Source organism: Phoxinus phoxinus (genome assembly GCF_949152265.1).
Source record: "Phoxinus phoxinus genome assembly, chromosome: 25".
Classification (NCBI taxonomy): domain Eukaryota; kingdom Metazoa; phylum Chordata; class Actinopteri; order Cypriniformes; family Leuciscidae; genus Phoxinus; species Phoxinus phoxinus.
The window spans coordinates 22,171,961-22,194,895 of NC_136900.1; the positions used below are offsets into that span (position 1 = coordinate 22,171,961).

Sequence of the window (22,935 nt, forward strand, 5' to 3'; positions counted from 1 at the left end):
GTTATCTATAAGCTAGTGTGCTCCAAAACAATGACAGAATTCATATTTAGAAGATTTAAGCGTTCAATCATAAGGAATTCAATGGTTTTTGAAGACATCACTCTGCACTTCAGCTTCTTATCAGATTTTCTGTCCAATCTAATGCTCTCTAGAATCTGAAGATTCCCGCTCCCTACACTAGAAATAGACACTGAAGCTGCGGCTGAAATTGGTCAATTGTTCACATCACAATTTTGCCCATAATGCACTATATAGGGGATAGGGAATGATGCTTTTTGGGCGACTGAAGTCTGGTTTTGTGTTATGTCACGCGAACTGCTGCACCGCGCACACAGTCTGCTCCGGTCCAGAGACACGAGAGCACAGATATGTGCGCGTCTCCGCAGATCACAAAACATATCGGACCCATTTGAATTCTGCACAGAATGCTATATTTTAAAGGGCACCTATTATGACATTTAAAATGTTCCTAATATTGTTGTGGGAGTCCCCAACAACAGTTTTACATGCATGCAATGACAAAAAACACTTTTGTTTTCGTATAATATGCATTTATTTTTACCTGATTTGCTCACCGACTCCCAAATGAATCGTTCAACGACTCATTTTTCAAACCCCTCCTTTGCGCGACGCTAATCTGCGTTGATTGGTCAGATGACCCAGCAGTGTTTACAGAGATAATACTTATTTTTAACACGGAGTACAATGATGCTTTTATCAATTAAATTGTGTTATAATAATGATTATAGTCCACTGCTTTATAGTTTGTAGTAAAAAAACGAAAAATAAGATAAATAATTTAATGTTATGTTAGCGATAGCCCAGAGTTCATATTGTAAAAGCACAATCAGTCTTTGTTTGCGTTAGCCCGATGCATAAACATAACGTTTTACACACAAAAAATGCAGATTTACGTTACTACGAGGTATTACTCTATTCTTTAGACAACTCCGAAAACAACGACAAACACTTCACATCTCAATACAATTGCCATTGGAGACCTAGAAGTTAAACGGTGCTTAGCCTACACAACAAACAAAATAATTATTAAGCATGCTACATAAAATATAAAAGCAAAAATTATTAATAACACTTACAGGTTGTGATACGGAGGAGGAAGCTGATGCAAATACACTTAGAACTGAACCTTCCTTCAATATTCCTTCCTTCGAATCCAAGTTTGATTGCATTTAAAAAGCAATCGTCTTCAAAATGGTGCGAACAAAGCACAAGGCTCGGACTATACTTCTGTGGTATAGTGAATTGTAGCCACTTAGTCTTCAAATGCTCCTCCTTGGGCAGATTAAAAAAGTTGTCTTTTGTGTCGCACTTCAGAACACAGCGTCTCGTCGCCCTGATGTTTTCAAGTTTTCCCTGGCCTTGGAGCGCAATAAGTGGGCGTATCGTATTCAAATAACTTGACAAGTTGACGTCATCTAGTCAGAGAAAAAGCTTCGGTCTTCTAACGATTCATAAAAATGACTCAGAGTCGACTCTTACTTTTGAAAGACAATAACTTAATATACGGTGCACTTTCATATTTCAAACTTTGCAGGATGTTTTTGTTCACTTAGATCTATGTTACACACTACATGAAAGGTAAATTTCAAAATTCCATAATAGGTGCCCTTTAAGTGATATGGAGGAGATTCGAAAGAGAAGCGGTTAGACAGACTCTGTATTAGAAACGGCACTGACAAGTAGAAGGCTCAAGGACGCTTCACAATAGTAAATAACAAGCAGTTTACACATAAACGGACAATGGACATTTGCCCAGTCCAAGTAATGAGTGATTGCAGTTGCAAATCGCATTACATTTGCAATACAAACATAAAAACAGAGGCAACAAACAAACATTAGTTACAGACAGCATGGTGGGCAGTCGGAGTAACGATGTAATAGATTGGTACCTAAGTTAACATAGTGACTGTAGATTACACCGATGCCATGCGCCAACATAAATTACACAAGTTTTCAAACTACACATCCTCCGCATGAATATGTTCACTGTCATGCTTTAGTAACAGTTTCATATTAAATCTAAAAGGGGAATCTATTAGAGTTTGGCTGTCATAAGCTGTCAAATGCGACTTTACTGAGCTGTGATATAAACTAAATGCTATTTTTTTAAAAGGGGAGGAGCTGTTTGATATTTCCCGGCCTGTCTTCCTGTTTCTGTGGAAGTTACGTCAACACATTGAATAATGCTGCACATAAAATGCTGTTTATTGTTATCATTTATAGAGCGCACCTTTCACTGATTGTTTAGAGTTTAATAGAAGTTACTCCCATAATCCCTGCAAAGTGTAATGGGGCGTAGGCAAAAAGTGGATGATTGGCAGTTTAAACCTTAAATTTTAACTAGCAGAATTTAACTTTTTGTTAAATGTAGGTCACATTAAAACTGTCATGAAAACTTTATTTTCTTTTCATTTGGCTACTTTTATGTACCTGTATACATTTAGTTTTTTTTTCTACCCTGATCCAAGACCCAGACTTTCAAACTTAGATTTATTTCTAAAATTGTGAAATATTAGACCTGTGTGAAGAATATGAAATATAATGAAGTATAATAGTGTATACACTAATCATGGAAATGAATCTACTAGACTTATTTATGGTTGTCTGTGCAGTTTTTTAACATTCAGAAATTACTTCACCTTTAATATGTAAAAAAAACGACTCTTCATTAAAAGCGAGTTCTTGCCCTCGGGTCGCGTCAGCCTGAGATCTTCAAAGCCGACGGGGATTTAGATTGCAGTTGATCTACAGTGTTTTGTTCCACATGCGTTCTGGTCTGGAGAATATCACTGCTTATTGACATTTTTTTATCTGGAGCAAATGTCTTGGCTGTCTGTGACTCCTATTTCCACTGGTAAATGAGAGTTAATGAGATGATCGGCTGCTTAGGTTTGTAGGGTAAAGGTTAGCGTTAGGGTTGCCTAAGGGCTCAAATTAAAGCATATAATTGGTAATGTTCACCAGAAAAAAAAAACATTTAAAACTGTACCCAACCTCAGGGTTCGTTTCCTGTCCACAAACCAGAGCTTCTCAGAATTTCTCAAAGCTTTTATCAAAACCTCATGACGTCGCCGTCAATCATCCAGAGATCATTTGAAATCATAATTATGCAGACCTACAATTTTGTCCTGCATAATATCTATCTGCCATCATATAATTCATGACATATTTGCTTATGTTTGACACTGTGGTGTTCATTTCTTTGCTTTGCATTGCAGATAAATTCCTATGAAAGGGAAACTTGTTTCTGAAAGCTGGAAGATGGAAAAGGGGGGCTTTATGTGCTTTGCTTTTTGAGTTTCCCTGGGGGGAATGCGGTGTCTCCGTTCCCTGACCTATTTGCCAAATGCTTCCGAAACAATGAGCAATTTATCTTCTACCTCATCTTTCCACACTTTTAAGATTTGGGTGGTAGTGTGAAACAAACCAGAACAAAGCGAACAGTCAAAAAGTTGTTACACAACGTTTACATTACTAAACTTTTCGTTCGATGCTCATTTTGTTTGACCAGATCCATTTATTTCTTTATTCAATTAAAAATACATAAATCAATTTACACAAGACAGTGCCCCCTGCCTCCACTCACTCACACCAGCTCAGAGATTCACTCGTTGACGATCACACACGTTTACCTGATTGGTTACAACACTGTAGTTTATGACGTCAGAAACACCAGCGATTTCAAACCTCGATTTTGAGACTGTCTTTGGTCCAATGCAGTTTTAAGGAGAAAATACTCAATGGTGTTGACTTGTGAATTTACACATGGTTTGTTTTAATGTAAATTATAAACACCACATAGACAAATAAACAACATTAAAAACTTGATTTTTACCACAGGGTGACTTTAAATTAAATAATTAGTTTAAGAGAAATACAATCAGTGAACACGTAGTGCAACCAAAAATAAATAAAAATAAAGCTATAAAACAGGAAATGATTCCACAGAGGTCAGTCAAGGTCAATCTCTTAAAATATCAGATAATTTGACCTCTTACTTTAAATTTAGATCTGCTTGTTAAATTTAGATCTGCTTGTAAAATATAATATGGTGTGACCCCCCCCCAAAAAAAGTTATCCTTTAATTAATCGTATTTGTAAAATTACTTTTTACCTTGAAAAATATATATATTTTACAAATATTTTTGAAAATAATGATTAAGATGTGTGCACGTGTATTCAAGTATATAATATAATCAAGTTATAAGTTAATAAAATAAAATATATTTAATGACTCTGAAAATGAGGTCTAGCCAAACAAATATTAACATTTTATACAAGGCATTTTTGCATATGGTTGTAGACCTCTGACAGAAAGCGGTAGAGATATGTAGGAGAGAAACGGGGATGCGGGATCCGAAAGTACCATGACCATATCTCGAAGTGCTGCCCACGAGGCTATTGACTCCCACAAACTGAAACCTTTCTTGAAAATTGTATAAATGTTTTTCGAATCCATATGAAACCAACAACTTGGCACAAGCATTTAAACTATATTTTTTGTATATATAGGATGTTTCATTATCTTTACTTTGGACACCCTTATTCATCATTGGCTCTGAAATACCACAATTAGGCATTTTTAAGAGTTGATTTTAAGTCTATCAAATATGGTTTGGCTGCTATTCAGCCATTATTGGAAGTGAAGGATGTTTTTTCTTTGTGAGAGAAGAGAGTAAGGCATTGTTCCAGAGACCGTCCTCTGTCACACACTGGAAAATAATCACATTTGATCCATCCAGTTCCTCAAATGGAAGTACAGCTATTTTCTTTCTCATCCAAATATAACAGATGTCTTACAGTCCGGACACACGCGCAATTGTTGAACGTTTTTTTGTGGGGGGGAGGGGGTTTAGGTGGCTGGATTATCCCTGTCTGTCTTATAAAGGCCACGGCTGGGCCAGTTTGGAGAGCCCTACTGTCCACGCCAGGGCTTAGAGGTGTTGACGGGGGCCACGGCCCCCAAACAAGCCCCTGGCAGTGGTCAGGCTGTGAAAGATGGTCTGTTTGGTTGCTATCTCCATCCTTCAACACCACCCCATCAATCCTACTAGGGGTAGGCCATCCCTACAGAGACACTGGCCCTCTTTGTCCTCCAGCTGATGGGCTGAAGCCCCCGGCCTCGCTCTTACACCCGCTCTTAGTGACAACCACCTGAAAGAACCGGCTCCTAGCAGACTGAGACCTCAAAGGGTTCGTCTACCTCAACTTGTAACCTTCAAGCCACTTTTAGGGCCCTATGATGTCAGACTTTATCTCTTGAGTTGCTCTGAAAGTCACTTCATGAACATTTCACCATTTAATTTGATTAAAAACTACCATTGTATCATATATATGCAGGAACTCCTCACGACAACTCAACAAAAGTTTGGTTTGGTTAGATTTAAACAGAATTTGGGCCAAAAATAAAACTGAGTTTGGGAAAAACTAAAACGGATATCATAGTGCCTTACACTTTACAAACACAAAATGGCGGCAAGACACACACGCACATTAGAGAACATGAATCACGAAGGGCTTCTGTAGGAGACTCTGAAAACAGTAGATCCGTGTGTAGGAGATCCATGTTAAACTCCAAAGGATGTGCTGGCCTATCACGTTTCTTTTATTATTAATGGCTCCAACAGGGATCCATAACTTTGATCCACACTTCACACAATAATAGGGCTTAGGATTTTTGTGGTTTCCAGTATTCCAAGCCAAACACTTGCTGTATTCAACTCTCTTGTTCTCATTCACTAGTGGACATTGGAGTAGAAGATCGCAGCATCTTCCTGCCACAGGGGCAGATGTTCTTGCAGGCTTTTGAGTCGGGGGTTTAGGATGCGGTTTATGGCTGAGGGGTCCACACGCAGGGCTTGGCCGTTCAACTCCTTGTGTATGATGTTGTGTTCAAGTCTTCATAGGGCTGTTGTTACTTCTCTGAACATTTGCCTCAACCCTAGACAGATTTATTGGGTGCTTTTGATAAAAAATAAACTTGGAAGCAAAACCCTTTTTTCCCCCTCCCAGCCTTCTAGAGGAATACGTAAAGATTTCCCATATTGTTCAAAGTTGAATTTCAACTTGATGAATGAAAGGACAGTCGTGTTTACTAAGTTAACAGACATTTATTTATTTGTGTTTGTTTGAGAGGCTTTTATTTAACATAAAATAAAGCATAAAAATGTCCAAAATGGAGAATAAAGTGTCCACGGACCTAAAAGTTTCCAAATATACAGCTTATCTAGTCTCCTCGCTGTGAGTGGGAGTCATGAAGGCAGGGAGTGTCGAGGAGGTTCGTCCCAGGTAAGAGGAGGCGGCGGAGGCACGCACTCCCCTCTTCTGTCTGGGACTCGAGAGACGGCGGCTTCTTCATAGTGCTCCCTGGAACAGTGGCAGTAAAGGGGCAAGGCGGCCCGACAATCCCAGCCTGACGGCGGCAACGCCAGCATCCTGCTCAGGGTAACGGGTCTAGCAACTCTGTAGCTTGCTGGCACGGGAATCCCTCCCCGCTCTCCTCCTGAGTGCATGTCCGAGGTAAACGCTCGGCATTTAACAAACAGCTGCAGTGACGAGGCTACATTTGATTCAGGTGTGCGTCATCACGCGCCGCCGGTCCTGGCTGTTACTGCACCCCTCCTCTCTCTCATACCCACTCCTGTCGGAAACCTGGCTAAGGACTGTGATTTAAGGCAGTGGTTCTCAAACCTGTCCTGGGGACCACTGCACATTTTGCATGTCTCCCTCACCTAACAAACCTGATTCAACTTATCTCATTAGTAGAGACTGCAAGACATGAATTGGGTGTTTCTGATGAAGGAGACATACAAAAGGTGATGCGGTGGTGGGACCCCAGGACAGGTTTGAGAACAACTGATTTAAGGGATGAGGTGGCGCTAATAATATGGGGGAGGCAGCCGCTCCGTTACATTTACTTACTTTCTTTCTTTTAACTGACTTTGACTACATTTACAAAGATGTTTGGTGAACATTAATTTGGCAGTTCATCTCCCTTTTAATACTGGCTCTATAAACCTCTTGTGTGAATTTGTCTTACATTTCTCATAGACATTATGAGACAGAAGTCTACATTAAGTTGAAGCCCAAATCTGGCACCCAAATTTCACAGAACATAATACTGAACATGAAATAGCAAGAAGAGCCTGATGCAAAGATCCAACAGTTTGGCAATGTCGGGTCGTCATTGCAGACCTGACCTGTTGGTTGAATGTACTCATAAACATGGTTTGTTGACCAAAATCAGCATTTCTCATACTTTTTTTAGTGACATACCACTTAAACAAAAATAGCTGAATCTATCTGATACCAAACCATCATTTTCTCAGACGGCTATGTTTTTCTTATTTAATTGAAATGAACTAGACTTCTAGTATCAGCTAATTCATTTTATAAATTCATCCTGGTAGCAGTTTATTATACAGGCATGTTAGTAGTTACAATAATTGGGTAATAACTAGGTACTAACCCTGGCCTGTACCTACACTTAAACCTAACCTTAACCCATGTAGTAGTTACCTTACATTACCCAGTACTTTCTTAGGTAAGTGCACGTACTGTAAAATACTGTAAAAAAAAAGAGTCCACCTTTATCCTAATCATTTATGTTAGTAAAATATTTAAGTCGCAGACCACTTAGAATCCTTCTTGGCCCGTTAGTATGCGGCCCACAGTGTACGAACCCCTGACCTAGGTTCATGCGCCTTGTTTCTAACCGTCCAGACTTATGAGCTCTGTTTGGACTCGGCTTTAAACTTCGTGCTGAAGCCAGTCGTCTTACATCATTGTCCAAAACCAGAACCGCTGAACCCTTTCCTTTGACTTTGTGATCGGTTCGCTGGAGGGCAGTTCTGTTTTTATGTGTTATTGTAGTTGTAGTCTTCCATAGGTCTTGCTGCTTTTGGATTCAGTCGATTAAGTTGTAAAAAAAAAAGGATACCCTCTGTGGATATTCTTTCATTTGTTTCCTTTTCCTCTTTCTGTTTTTAGGCCTGGCTGTTTGGCCCTGATACTGATTCGGTTTGGTACTGATTCAGCCATTCGCATAAGAAATCAGTTTGGAAGGTAAAAACCAGCAAAAAAAAAAAAAAAACCTTTCACATTTTCACAGCTATCCTTTTAATACGCTGCAGTTTGAAATCTTTTGGCTCGTTGGTTTTTCTTTACGACTGCATTAAAAGCAGCAAGAAAGGGGAGTTTATTGTTTCAGTCTGTTTACTTTGATTATTTATGATTAATTTTGCATGTGTCTTGGTCCGGCCCTCAGGTTTGGAAAGTGTGGTGTCATTTGCGTCTGGATTTTAGCTTAGTCTGCTGGCTTCTTGGAGATATGTTGGGTTTACCGCAGAAAGCTCCACAATTTGGTTTTTGGGGGATTCTGCTTTTGTCAGTGAGATTAATATGTCATTGGCCAGAGCTGATTCATGCTGCTTGTTTGCATTGGAGAAGCTGTTTGGAAGCTGTCAAACTCTTCTTCATCTGTATTATTCTAAGAAATGTTGCTTGAAGCAAAAGTGCTTTCTCACAGATGAAGATCTTTTTAGATGTCTATAGTGGTATGAAATAACAGTATAGAGTCAGTGATTCAGGAAGACGCATGTTTGGAAATTATACAGATATGGTGATTTGACTTGGAGATGTGTGTCTAATTATTGAGATGAAACACTATGGGTCATGTCCTTTGTTTTGTTGGATAATGTTCAGAACTTCATTTGATGCTGAAGTTAATATGCAGAGATGTTAAGAGCTCTGTTTGCCTGACCAATGTAAGATGTGGGGGAGTCATTTCCTTTTGTTATTATGTGTTATTATTTTGCAGATTCATTTGGTGACAGGTGTCAGAAACTGTAATTTATTCCTGTGATCAAAGCTGAATTGTCAGCAGCCATTTATCTAGTGTTCAGTGTCACATGATCCCTCAGAAATGTAAATGCATTTATTTTTTATTTTTTTATTTGAATAAATTGCACTGTACTCCACTATGTAAGTCTTTCTCACATTAATAGCCTACATCTTAATATAGGAAATACACATTTTCTTTTGTTTTTGTTTTTAAAAATGTTTTTTGATCCTTTAAATGGAAAAATAACTAGTCAAGTATATTTATGTATATTAAACAGGTTAGGCAATTACCAAAGGGCTATGATCATAAAAGCAGACTTCAACTGACCAATACATTTACAGGTAGTCATTTTAAAGGAGATTGATTTTAATTCAGACTCTCTGCACTTTGAACACATGACAGTGATTTACAAGGGACATGACTGAAACACAAACCTTTGAGTAACTATAGAGGACAGAGAGGAACATTTTAGGTTGTGTAAACAGTTTAATCTCACATATAAAAGGCAGTGCTCATTTTGAGCCTGATCCGTCTTAAGCTTCACCATTGCTTTTCTTACTGGTGGTCGTCTCCTTTTCAAATGCACAAAATCGTGGGCTCAGTGAGATATAAATGATATGGGTTGTATTTCCAGTAAAAAGTTTGTGTGTGTAGAAACGACACAGAGCATTTTATATGTTTGCCTTATGTGGGTTAATGTTTTAGAATTGGCTATCCATACAACCTCAAATACTAGGGCACCATTAAACAAAATTAGTTTAATTTTTGTTTAATGATTTGTTTTTTTGTTATGCTTCGTGTTTTTGACATTCTGCCTTCTGTTTTAGGTAGCCTAGCCAATTCCACCAATGCATTTTTTTCTGAAAACTGAACAACAGTGTTTTAGCTTGCGTTTGCAAATAACTCGCTTGTAAAAATATGGGCAGTTTACACACAGATTAATCCTATTTCTCTACTTTAATACGCCACGCTGTTTTGATTGACGTGCTGCAAATGAAACGCACCATACGTTGGCATCTGCAGGCAACATTGATCTTCAAAATGCTAGGGCATGTACAAACCACATTAGTATTTATATCAGTGGTTCCCACTTTGGTTCTAGAGATCTTACATGTTCACGTTGGCTGGGGAGCGATACCAGACAAGTCAACAGCTCTCCAGAATTTGGCAGAAGTTAAGAGTGGAAGCAAAGAGTCTTGCCGAAGCCAGCAGGGGCTTAGTGGAGCAAATCTTTCCATTTCTATTATATCTGAAAGTTGTTTTCCTCTGTTGAGCGGTGAATAATGAAGGTTCATGACATTACACGTGCCGTGGCGTTGGGGGAATAGTTAAAGAACGGTGAGAGCCTCACCGAACAAGAGCGCAACAGGAATAAAAGGCCCCAGAAAAAGCAGAACCCTTGTCCAATTTGAGTCTCTATTTTCCCGCCAAAAAAGTGTCTTGGTCTGAGGAGAAGCTGTTGCTCATTCAATTAGCCTATGTGTTCCACTTGTGCTTTCCAAGGGTCATGCTGGCTTGGCTTCCAAGTCCAGCTGAGTGTGTGTATCAGACGTTTGCATAAGGAAGAGCGGTTAGAGGTAAGGGATGTATGTGCATGTCATAACAACCCAAATTTTGCCATTTGTGGTGTCTCATGCTTCGGCTCAGCTGAAACTTATCATAGCACTTACTTTATTCTCCCAATCCTGCCGATTACGCCAAGAACGCACAATGGAGTAACCTTCTGACGCACTGCCATATGCTAATCAGTAATAACAATGAGACATTGATGGATGTGTGTAGAGCATATCAGCAGGTGTTTCTGTATGAGTCCAGCACATATGGTTTGTAAAAGCCAAAGAAATGGTTTTAAAGAGCAACGCTGAAGTTTTTTTAAGTGTTCAGATGGACATATAAAACCAGACAAGTAGTGTTTTGGTTATAAAGGAATCATTGTTTTTGAGCAAAGTGAAGAAATCTTGTAAAAGAACGAATCTTGTAAGTGAATGGATCTCTTAGTCTACTTTCACACTGTCAGTCCAAATCCAAATATTGTTGATCTGATTGGAATCTGATCTAAAATTATTGATGTCGGATTTATGTGTCCATGGTGCTCTTTAGTTTTCCGGAATATCTGCATTGGTTTCTATGGCAATGGTGTTGGATAGGCATACGCCAAAAACAGCAACAAAAAACACAACATGGACAGGTTTGCAATAGAGATGCTGTCTTATTTACAACATGACAGTGTGTTAACTACTGCGTCTTCTGAGGCAGCGGCAGAACCGTAGGAGGCCGGTATGAGCGGCTTTATTCCGTGCTGTTGTCTCCACCGGTCTCCAACATGTTCGTTATATTGTCATTTTCTGCTCGATTGGTTTTTGCAGCGACTTTCAGTATGTTTCCTATAACAATGTCTGACGTTTTATGTTTTACGTGGTGCCAGAAAGTCACAAACTGTGAAATCCGATCTGAGCAGTCAGACTGAAACGGATTTCCAGAAATGCGATTCGAATAGGATTTTAAACCACATATGAATTTAGCACGACACTGATTTGTAATCGCATTTGATGTGATTTTTGTTGTTGTTGCCGTTCACACTGATCACTAAATCTGATCAGATTTCAGTCGGATATGCACAAAAATTTGATTGGGACTGCCATTATCTGAATGTAGCCTTAGGTGAACAACGTATCTTGTAGGTAAACGTACTGTAGATCTTTTAGGTGAACTCATTAAATTACATAGTTTTTTAAAATTAATTATTTACCTGATTAATTTATAATTCATTAGGCTAATTTAATAATTGGATTTCATTATTATTTATTTATTTGATAGTTTGATAAAGTCCAGAAGTTCTTGCTTTGCTGTCATATGTGGTGAAATTGCTAATGTCTAAATCTGACTGATAAAAAAAAAAAACATGTTAATGCCTGTTCTCACAAAGTCTAGTAACAACTAAACTTAAAATATGCACATGATTAGAGTGAAGTATTAGTAATTAGTGCGTCACTAACCTTGTTTTGTTCTTTTTTATCTCCAGATTTGTGGATTTTTCTGGTGCGGGATCCTTAAATGAAAGATACATCAATAGGTAGGCTGTGCTTTTTTCTTTTATGTCTGATCATCTTTCTAGATTTCTGTAGAAACTCTATATCTGGTGGGCTACAGCTAATCTACAGTAAATTAGCACTGTGGGTTAGATTTATAAACCACTCTGTAAACATTTGACGTCACTTAAATGTGAAGAAAGGGATTCTGTGATTATATCATATTTTTAATTCAATTTAAAGCCTCTACAATTGGACGCAATTTGTATATCTGAATGCATCGATCCTTTCCAAAGTTGTGTGGTTTTAGACTTCAGTTTGAGTACAGATCTTTTATTCTTTTGGCTTGTTTGTTGTTATTTTTAAGCTGTTTGATATTGAATCATGAAAAAGCTGCAAATTAGGTGGAAGAAATTACGGTAGTTAACAAATATGAATTGGAAACAAAAGTTGCATTCTGATCATTCCTTACCTGTCCTTCAAGACCATTGATTTTCAACCTCTCGCATGCTTTTCAACTCTGCCTATATAAGTTTGGGCTAATTTCCTGAGCCTCTCAGTTGCTTGTAACGGTGATTGGCAAATGTGTTCCAGAGCGGTTGGCGTCATCTTCAGTAAAACCTCAGTGCTGATGATGTAAAGATTTGGCTGTAAGCTGCTATAAGCTTATGAGCCAGTCAGTCCCAATCAATTTACTCTCCTCTTAGTCCAGTTAAACCCCGACGCACAGAGGCCACAATGGCGTAATGTTGGCGGTTATGGTCTGGGTCGCACAACTTCTCCGTTTTGTTTTGGCGGCAGTGTGACGCTGGGGTCACGGAGAGCTCACAGTTTAGGAAGGAGTTGCCCAAGTTAAAGGGACATGCAGTTAAAAAAAGAACATTAGTTAGACTGATTACAAAGGAAAAGAGAACGAGGTGCAAATAATGAGACTTAAGGTGAAAATCAAGTTTTTAATGTTGTTTATATGTCTATGTGGTGTTTGTAATGTGCTTTAACACAAACAATGTGCAAATTCATTAGTCAACACCATTGCTGAGTATTTTCTCCATAAAACTGCAGTGAAAAAAGGCATTTGAAAAGTCGCTGGTGTTTCTGACGTCACACACTATATTGTAACCAATCAGGTCCACGTGCCGGCGGGCTTTAGCATATCATTAACAGCTAAAGTAGCAGGGGAGTCACGAGAGAAACCAGGTTATCCTGGTATGTTTTGTTGATATGGAAAAGCGGGTAGATTTAGCAATATATAGTGGGTGTATGATATATATTACGATGTTATCATGAACTATATGCCTTTCTTCACTGACGTTCTGAGTTGTTCAAAGCGTTTCTGATGATTGTTAGAAGGCAGATTGAGATGGCGAACGGGTACATAGTTTGTGTAACATTAGTAAAACGTTATTAGCTGTTCGATAACATAGTCAAGCAAAAGGCTAATCATATTAATTACTGTTATGTGTCTGATGTTTTAAAGAGTGAATATTGTGCAGCCGCGTATACTAAATAGAGCAAGGATGTAGTCACATTAAAGCTATTTTAAGGTTTAAACGTCATTTTGGTGATCAAAGATTAGTTTTAAGGGATAAAATGACTTTAAGGACTGCTGTGCCACATCTCATTTGGTGCAAATAGTGGCAGATACTATTTGTACCTCAGCGTATTGTAGTATATTTTAAATTATACTACAGGGCCGTTGAATGCTTGAATCTGATTGGTTGACGAACGTTCTGAGGTGTGCAATTATTTTCAGGGAACCGCACGGCTAAAGTAGTTCCAGGCAGGTCTTGACCTCATTACAGTTCCATATCACTGCGCGTAGTCAACTGTAATAACGGAAAAGAGGATACAATTCATAACAAGAGACACTGCAGCCCCATGCGCTTGATCTGCAATTTTCAATGTCTAACTTCACAATTAATGGAAACATGCAGTTTAATTTTAATAAATAAAGTAGGCTATACAGTCCTAATAAATAATAAATTGATAGTCCTGTTGCACGGGTTTTCGTAATTATTGAAGATAATATAACAAATAAATAAAATTGATAGGCCTATAGCCTACTTGTTAAAAGGGCTTTGTGTTTCATTTATTAGTCTAGTCTACTGTCACTAATAGAAAAAAAGAATGAACGAATTAATTAAAACGAATTGAATTAATAAATAAATAATAATATTGACGCACATGCTTCTCTCTAAGGCCGGTTATGAATGTAATTTGATACTTATGACTGATCATGCACGCGTTTTCAGCGCGTTCAGTCTGTGTTCACAGCGGTGTTTAAAATCTGCTGCATTCACAGTCAGAGAATGTTTCTAGTCGTTAAGTGTGTCCAGCATTACTCTGCTATCAGCGCTCAAACCTCCGTTACTAACTCTAAAATGACGTTTTGGAATTAGCAACGGAGCATGGGTTTAGATGCGCAAGGAATTAGTCCTACATACAAGAGCGTTTTAATGACAAAAACTTTACAAACGTCTTGAAATACATCATCTGAACAATATTTCGAGGTGTGGTAACTGTAGTATAAGCGGAATAATTGACTCCAGACCGTTGAATTATTAGAAAAATAATGCACACCCGAGGTGTAACGGCCACTCCGCTTCGCGTCGTGACCGCATTACCACCTCGGGTGTGCATTATTTTTATAATAATTCAACGGCCTGTCGTCAATTATTCCTTACACGGTATGCAATAATAACACATTCAGTGTGGCCTCTATGTATTATTAAAATCATATATGGATGCTGCCTAAGCACTTTTGAATCATACAGAGGTAGATTATCGATTAATAAAGACTTATTGCACAATATTATATTATGACCTCAAACACTATTTACCATAGTGCATGATTTGTAAACGAAAACATTTTGAAGTTTGCATCACATTTGCTTTTCTGACATGCTAAAATAGCTCAGCGTGTATCGTGTAGCATTGCACCATGAAACATGAGTCACGAAAAAAGAGCTCAAAGACTTTGTTTAAGGTTTAATTTAGGTGGTACTTGATTTAAAACATGATGGAGCATTAACCTTTTAGCACCACTTAGCGGGTATTTCAATCCAGAACTGCTGTGAACGTAATAAAACGTTGCCAGATTCACGTTCTTCTGTTTTTGATCAAACTGAACATGCTGGACATTTCATTTTGAAAGTGTCGCAAAACGTACAAGACGCGATGTAATTTCATTTTGCAGAAATGTTGCCACATGCACGTCTCTCTAACGTCTTTTCACGATCCTGGGTTAAGAGATATAAAGAGATAAAATTGTTGATGATTGTAATAATCCTAATATTTAATTATTTATTTTTAAACCATTTGAAAGCCAGAGCTCAAGACAGCATGATGGACAGTGTAACTAAGCTTGTCAGTTTAAGCATACAAAATATGTTGAGCTAAAACATGTAAGGAATTACAATGACAGAAAATGTTAAACGGGACTGAATAGTATACAGTAAAATAAAAGAGAACCTGTAATATTTACCATGTTATTGCCATCAAACTGATTTCCGATTAATAACGCAGCTAAAGGTGGAAAGAAAAAATCAGCGTCCTGTGTGAACGACCAGTTAGACAAATACAGAGAAAGAGAAATTCAAGAGAGACAGAGTGATGTACGAATTAGTTAAGACAAAATAAACCAGCAGATAGAAGATGAGAAGACAGAAAAACACATTTGACTACCCAGTGTCAGCACAAAAGAAACATACGTCTCTCCCCAAATACACAGAGAAAAGACAAATAAATGAGTGTTCTTACAAAGTGTAAGCATGTTAGAACATCCAAATATCCTCTTGTGTGAATGATGTCCGATTTCAGCACTAGGAGACAAAGAAAGCAAAAGGATTAGTTTGAGTTATTTGTCTTTCAGCAGAAGCTTTTATCTAAAAAAACGTACTGGGGGAACCTCAGGTTAAACACTCCGCTCAAAGGTGTAATGAGGATAGGATGAGTGAATCTCACAAAGAAATGGCCGGGTCATGTCTCCCCCTAAAACAAAGGAAAAAATGTAAAGTATGGATGTGATTCGTATTATATAAAAAAATGTGATTTGTTATATTTTTTTATAACAAGTTAATCTGCAAAGCATGTAATGGATTTGATTCAAACTTTTTAATTGACTGACAGCCCTGTTGGGACAGAATACATTTTTAAATATTAATTTATTGATTCTGGTTCTGACTCCTTGAATATTTTGCTTCCTTAACCTATCATTGAGGATTATTTATTCTGCAAGTACAGCGTAATTCAGTAAATTGTATGATATATGTTTTTAATTCACTAAAAAGAACTGCCTCATAAGATTCACTCATTCAGGAATTGAACTACACTGGTTGTGTTTGATTCACTAAAATGATTCAGGTCATAAGATTAATTCGTTGGGGAATTTGACTACTCTACTTGTGCTATGTTTGTTTCTCTAAAAAATAACCCGCTCAAAATACGTATGTTTTGGGATTTGTACTACACTGGTTATGCTGTATGTGTTTGATTCACTAAGATCCTGCTCATACGATTCAGTTGTTCAAGATTCTGACTACAATGGTTGCACTGTGTTTTTTTGATTAACTCAAAAGATGATTGTGCTGTATGTGTTCAATTCACACGATTCACTTGTTCGGAAATTGGACTACAATGGTCACGCTGTATGTTTTTGATTCACTAAAAGAACCTGCTCATAAAATGAGTTTGTTCTGCGACCTGACTACAATGGCTGCAGCTGTATGTCTTTGATTCACTAAAAATAACTGGCTGAAAAGATGAGTCATACAGGAATTGGACTTCATTTGGTTCTGTTTTTTTTTTTTTTTTTTTTTTTTTAACCAGTTTTGAAGGCTCAGTGTTCAATTCCTAACCCTGATTCTGAGGCAAGAAAATTTCGATATCCTGGCAGTTAGCTACTGAGAATTGTTGTGTGTGGTATTTTTGATTATTTTTCCCCCAGATCATCTCATTATCTGCAATCTTTAGGTTGACAGCCCAGGTTTAAACCAGAACCAATTACGCAGTGAAGTGGAGAAATGCGTGAAAGAACAAGAGCTTAAGAGTGTAAGCACTGCAGGATGTGTCCTAAGCTCAGGACTGAAGAGCATGTCTGTCTGAGAGCTCTTTCGAGGCTGGAAGCTCGGGAATTGTGTGGAAACTGGGATAGCGTCCATTGTGCAGATCCACATGATCCCTGCCAGAGCAATCAGGTATCAGAGCTTGCACCAAAGTGCTACATTCCCCTTGTGCGCTCAACAGACGGGGATTCGCACAGATTCGGCCTGCCCTTTGAGCCAGAATCCTGAAAAATCAAGGGAAATAAGTCCTCTTGTTTTTGGGAGCAGTTGCCAGATATTGTGTTTCGGTAAGAGCTTACAGGGAAAGTAAAGCCATATGATGACAATCGCATTAGCTTCTACTAGTATCGACTCCAGGGAAGGACATTGTTGCGATGCATGCCGTTTCAAATACATGTTTCCGGTACTTTTGAAACCTAAGGTTTCTCTCACAGGGAAATGCAATGCATCCTTTCCAACAATGAAATCACAGTTAATTTTCTTTAACATCAAGTGATGTTGGAAACAATGAGTACCAAATTGAGCAAGACTTGCCTTTGTCATCTCATCAATAACTTTTTTATTTTTTTGTCAAATTGCTAGTTTTGATTTTACTGAGTATTTTAGAAACGGCTGATTAACCCTCTGGAGTCTAAGGTGTTTTTGGGGTCCTTGAGATGTTTTGAAATGCCCTGATATTTTTATTTTTTTCAGTTGCTTATAAACATATTAATGGCAAAGGTGTAATTACACTCTATTTAGCACGAACATGACTATCATAATATGTGAGCAACATGTATGTACATGTTTGCATTTTTGAGAGAATATTATTTATGCGTGGTTATTCAAAAAACTCAAACTTAAATGTTCTGATATAAGACCACAAACGACCAACTTCACATATTCCCACAATACTGTTGACTAATGGATGTTGTCGGCTAGAGTATTTACTTCAAAATGATCTGAAAATCATCCGGGCTAATCGTTCACATTAAACAATAGATTGATTTAAATTTTGTAAGACACTTTTTGTTTGGAAAGGCAATATGCAGGGGGGCGTGAATGATCCAAGAAGGTCATGAATAATGTCCTCATTCACACCTGGAGAAGACAAAGAAGAGCTGCTAATGCTGCATACTAATGAGCCTTTCACTGAGTGTGTCACTGAGCCACACAGAATGCAAAGACAACACACACACACATATATATATATATATATATATATATATATACATACACATACATACATACACACACACACACATCTACAGAATTGGTTCAGAGTTGGAAACATCTTGAAAAAAAGTGTATTTTTCCACAAACTGTGTAATGCTTGCAAATTGTATAATATCCAAGGTAAACATTTCTAGTAATTGTGCAGTTAATTCTCATTCGTATTTTCAGAAAGTTTTGGATTATGTAGGCTATCCTCTCCCCAAATTTGTCACTAATAAAACACAAAAATAATTTAAAGAGAAGGCTTATATTGACCTTTTAAGATTTTGTTTGCACCTTGGAAATTAGGTTTTGATGTGGCAATACAAACTTCTTTCATATTTCGTCTGTAACATATCGTCTTTTATAATATAGCCTATATTAGGGCATAAATGTTAATTTGCAGTTTAAAATGTTGCTTATACAAAGACATTTTATTTCAACGTATTCAGTCGATTTTTACTCATCTCAGTAGGCAATAGATATTTCATTCACACACACAGACACGCGCGAGCTGTAACGTTAGTAAACAAACGCATGCACATGTGCCGTTCATTCATTCAAACACAGAAACGCGATTCAAATTTAAACAGTCTTTTGCGGATTACAGACACCAGTTCATATCACGATTAGAACAAAGCACTTACTGATGATCTGCAGCTGGGTCCGTTGTTCGGCTACTCCAGCACGTTTGAGGTAAAATTTCCAGGATAATCACGATATTATTAGCAGAGCTATTCCTCACAGCGAGTGTGTTGTCCAGCTGTTGTGGGCGTTGACTGGTTTGCATGTGTTGCTCCAGATTATCTGTGTTTGAATAGCGCGCGCTCTCGATGGGCGTGTCACATTAGCGGAGTAATGAGGTGCCAGAAAGATAATGAGCACAGCTGATCTCTCGCTCTTTTTATATAGATTACATAAACAGAGAATATTTGTTTTAGATTTGAATTAGATAATTTAAAACTACACACTTAAATGATTATAGAGATATATAGCTCATGTCTGAGTGAATAGTATTCGCTGAGTTTTATTTGAGTTTAGAGAAGTGCTTCAGAAAAAAAGTTCACGGAGACGGAGAGGCATAAAGCACTCCCTGTTTACTTTCTTTATTTTACAAAAGCACAATGTTTTATTTCGATTGTAAGTGGACACATAAAAAAGTAGACATTTAACAGCTAATTTTTTCATATTTCTTAAGTCTGTATGACCAAAACCGACGGAGTATTTTAGGTCTATTTTGCTGCTATGTAAAAAAAAACGAGCAAAACGCGCCCGCGCGTTTGCCGACCTCAGGGGGTTAACTGGGATTTTCACGCAGAACCATCTCTAGGGTTTACAGAGAATGGTCTGGAAAAAAGAAGAAGAAAATATCCAGTGAGTGACAGCTGTGTAGGTGAAAATGCTTTGTTGATGCCAGAGGTCAGAGGAAAATGACCAGACTGCTTCAGCTGATAGAAAGACAACAGTAACTCAAATAACCAGTCGTAACAACCGGAGTCTGCAGAAGAGCAACACGTCAAACATTGACGCAGATGAGCTACAGCAGCAGAAGACCACACGGGGGGCCTGACCGGTCTGATGGGTCTCGATTCCTGCTGCGTTCAGATGGTAGGGTCAGAATTTGAAACAAACAACTTTAAAGGATGGATCCATCCTGCCTTGTATCAGAGGTTCAGGCTGATGCTGGTGTAATGGTGTGTTGGATATTTTCTTGGCACACTTTGGGTCCCTTAGTACCAATTGAGCAACATTTAAAAGCCACAGCCTACCTGAGTATTGTTGCTGACCATGTCCATCCCTGTATGACCACACTGCATCTTCTGATGGCTACTTGCAGCAGGATAATACGCCACGTCATATCTAAAAATGGATTATTGAACATGACAATGAGTTAACTGTAATGAAACTGACTCCAGTCACCAGATCTCAATCCAGTAGAGCATCTTTGGATGTGGTGGAACGGGAGATTCGCTTCATGGATGTGCAGCTGACAAATCTGCAGCAATTGCATGATGCTATCCTGTCAGTATGAAGTGAAATCTCTGAGGAATGTCCAGCGCCTTGTTGAATCTGTGCCACGAAGAATTAAGGCAATTCTGAACGCAAAAGAGGGTCCAACCCAGTACTAGCAAGGTGACAGATTTGTTACTACAAAAAAAAACTAAAAAACATACATGCTCAAGCACACACAATATTCTGCTTTTTGCACATCATAAATCAAACGACCTACTAGACCTGTCGCTTTTGTGAAAAAATCCTGTTCGATTTTTGAGACATAAGTGTTCATTGAATCGATTGTAAAATAGATTTTCCATGTCTAAAGACGTTTCCATTTTCAACGCCAAATATAGGCAAATCCACGGACAACTAACAGGCATTTGAACGAACGTAAAAGAGGGCGCTTGAGCAAGTCAGCAATATTTCTGATGATTTATTGGCGTGAAGTTTCGTGCACAATGACAAACGGGAGTGCAAAACAATAAGCAGAGTGGACAGCCATAACGTCAATGAAAAACATTACTGCAGGCTTCAACATGGCTGTGTTTACTAGAAATGTCAAACAAATTTCGCCTATGTAGGCGATTGTAGCCAGTAGCCCGTATCTGTATCTGTATGCATGAGCCTGTCTGAATACCGGCAGAATTCACATTTTTGTTGTAAAAAGAGACACATTATGCAGAAGTATAATTTGCTGTTATGTGTGTTTGTCAGAGCCTGCAGTTGCTGTGTGACGCGCGTTCGCTGCGGGCGTATCGTGACGAGCTGGACGAGAGAAGGCCGTTAAAAGGCCTATTCCCTATTTTTATTTTCGAAACTTGTGTTGGTTGTTCCGATCGATTGTGAAATGGATTTTTGAACGTAAAGTGACAGCCCTACGACCTACCCGGGTATTATCAGCAACACAAACAGGTAAGCGGATGATACAAGTGGTACACACAGCATGCATCAGCTCTCCACGCTCACACCAGTGCCACGCCAAAAACAACCATGTCTCGCGGCACGCACCCTTTAACTTGTTTAGGCGGAAATTACGTGGGAAGCATTCTGCCGTGACGTCAGCCAAAATAATAAAAATAAATGAACATTACAAACCCACTACATATAAAATATGCATTAAGTAGTTATTTTTTTAACTAACTCCCCATCACATCCATGTATATTAAAGTGGTTTACATGATTGCAGTGGTGTTCTGAGAAACAAACTAATTTTTCCTCTCTAAATATAACTTGAATAATATTTCTTTTCATAACTTAAATGCTTGCTTCATATATCTAGATGTCTACAAGCTGACATCCTGCTGTAGATACGCCACTACAGTCTAACCATTTTTTAACTGCATTCCCCTTACGATTCTCTTGAAAATTAAGGTCCATGTAAGTTATGCATATCACTGCATTATCGTTTTAATCTCAAATGAGAGTTAAATCAGCTAGTCACATTTTCTCACAAACTCTCTGAGTTGAACATTGTTTGTTTTGTGTCTACGGTGCAGGCAGGAAAACACCCCCAGGCTTGGCGTAGTCGGTAGCAGAGCTGGTAAAACCATTTAGGTTTTAAAGCTTCATTGTTTATGTTTCCAGAAGAAAGAAGAGACTCCTTAGTGGTCAGCCACAGCGACGGACATTGAGGATTTTTTCTAGTCAATTGTGGACTGCTGCACTCGTCCTAACCCGTTCCCCCAAATAATTTTCACCCAGCTTCTGTGGATCCTTATTTAATCTAATTCTTGTGTGGAAACAAATGTTGAACATCCCTGTGGTGACTTGATATATCTCTTAAACTTCTGTTCCTGCTGGGTAATGTGTATGTACATCTGTTTATTATGCATTTGTCCTATTGATGGGTATTTTGAACTCGTTTATTAGCTTACTAGTTGTCACATTGATGTATTGGATCTGATATTTTAATCATTTCCCAACTCGTGGTTCCTCTATTACTGGCCAGGGGTCTAGACATTTACATAAGAGATATTAGCTCTGTCTCAAAATCTAGTGAGCTGCCTATCTAGAAAGCATTTCAAGGCATCCTAAGTAAACTGCTGAATCGAAGACTTTCCAAAAGCTAGACAGCAACATTATGCTGCCCTTTGAGACATCTCTTATGGTCAAATTCAAGCCAACATCTCACATATCTTTTGTGGACAAAGCAATCCCAGAATGAATGCAATGAACACAATAAAGTAAAATTGGCAGATGGACTATAAATATTTAATTTGGTACTGAAAAGTTTTCAGTCTGAATAATTTCCTTAGTAATTTCGCACAATATTTGTGTGCTATGTGTTTTTAGCCTTATTAACAGTATTGTTTTGTTAGCTTAGCAACATGCTAATGTTAAACTACTGGAATCAATTGTGAGTTGAGACTTACTGTGAGTGAGCATGTTGTGTTGCATACATTGTTGCTACCTATGTTGAATGTCCAAATCAGTTACTTAAGAGATTTCATTTCGGTGGATGCTGTTTTTGAATGGATATCACTCGGTTATTATAGCTATTATATGTCTGCTTCCCAAATCACATACTTATCACACACTATTCTAGGCCGTTTTGTAGTATTCGTGTCAAACATAAGATTCAAAGATTCAAACAAGTGTAACCAGACCTACTCTACTTAGACGCAATGCTGGATGACAAACTAGCTTTCTAAATGTCATACATTAAACATTAGACTACATAGTGTGTAGTTTAAGTACATAGTGTAGTCCCAAGTACATAGTGTAGTCATTTGGGATGCTATAGTTTCTAGCCCAATTATTTAGCATCATTCTAATGAAGTACAGTGAT

At 38.1% G+C, this 22,935-nt stretch overlaps 1 protein-coding gene across 7 annotated transcripts in view; it reads left to right on the forward strand.

Moving 5' to 3' along the window:
- The window catches only part of znf469 (zinc finger protein 469), a 288,811-nt gene that overhangs the window by 58,007 nt on the left and 207,869 nt on the right, over positions 1-22,935 (forward strand). For 6 of the 7 annotated variants that reach the window (XR_013796564.1, XR_013796565.1, XR_013796567.1 and 3 more), the window contains exon 3: positions 11,886-11,936. The gene's annotated coding sequence lies outside the window, so the exon portion shown is untranslated. Of the gene's footprint in view, positions 1-11,885; positions 11,937-20,861; positions 21,060-21,643; positions 22,361-22,935 lie in introns of those variants that run through there. The other variant, XR_013796566.1, reaches the window with a different exon arrangement.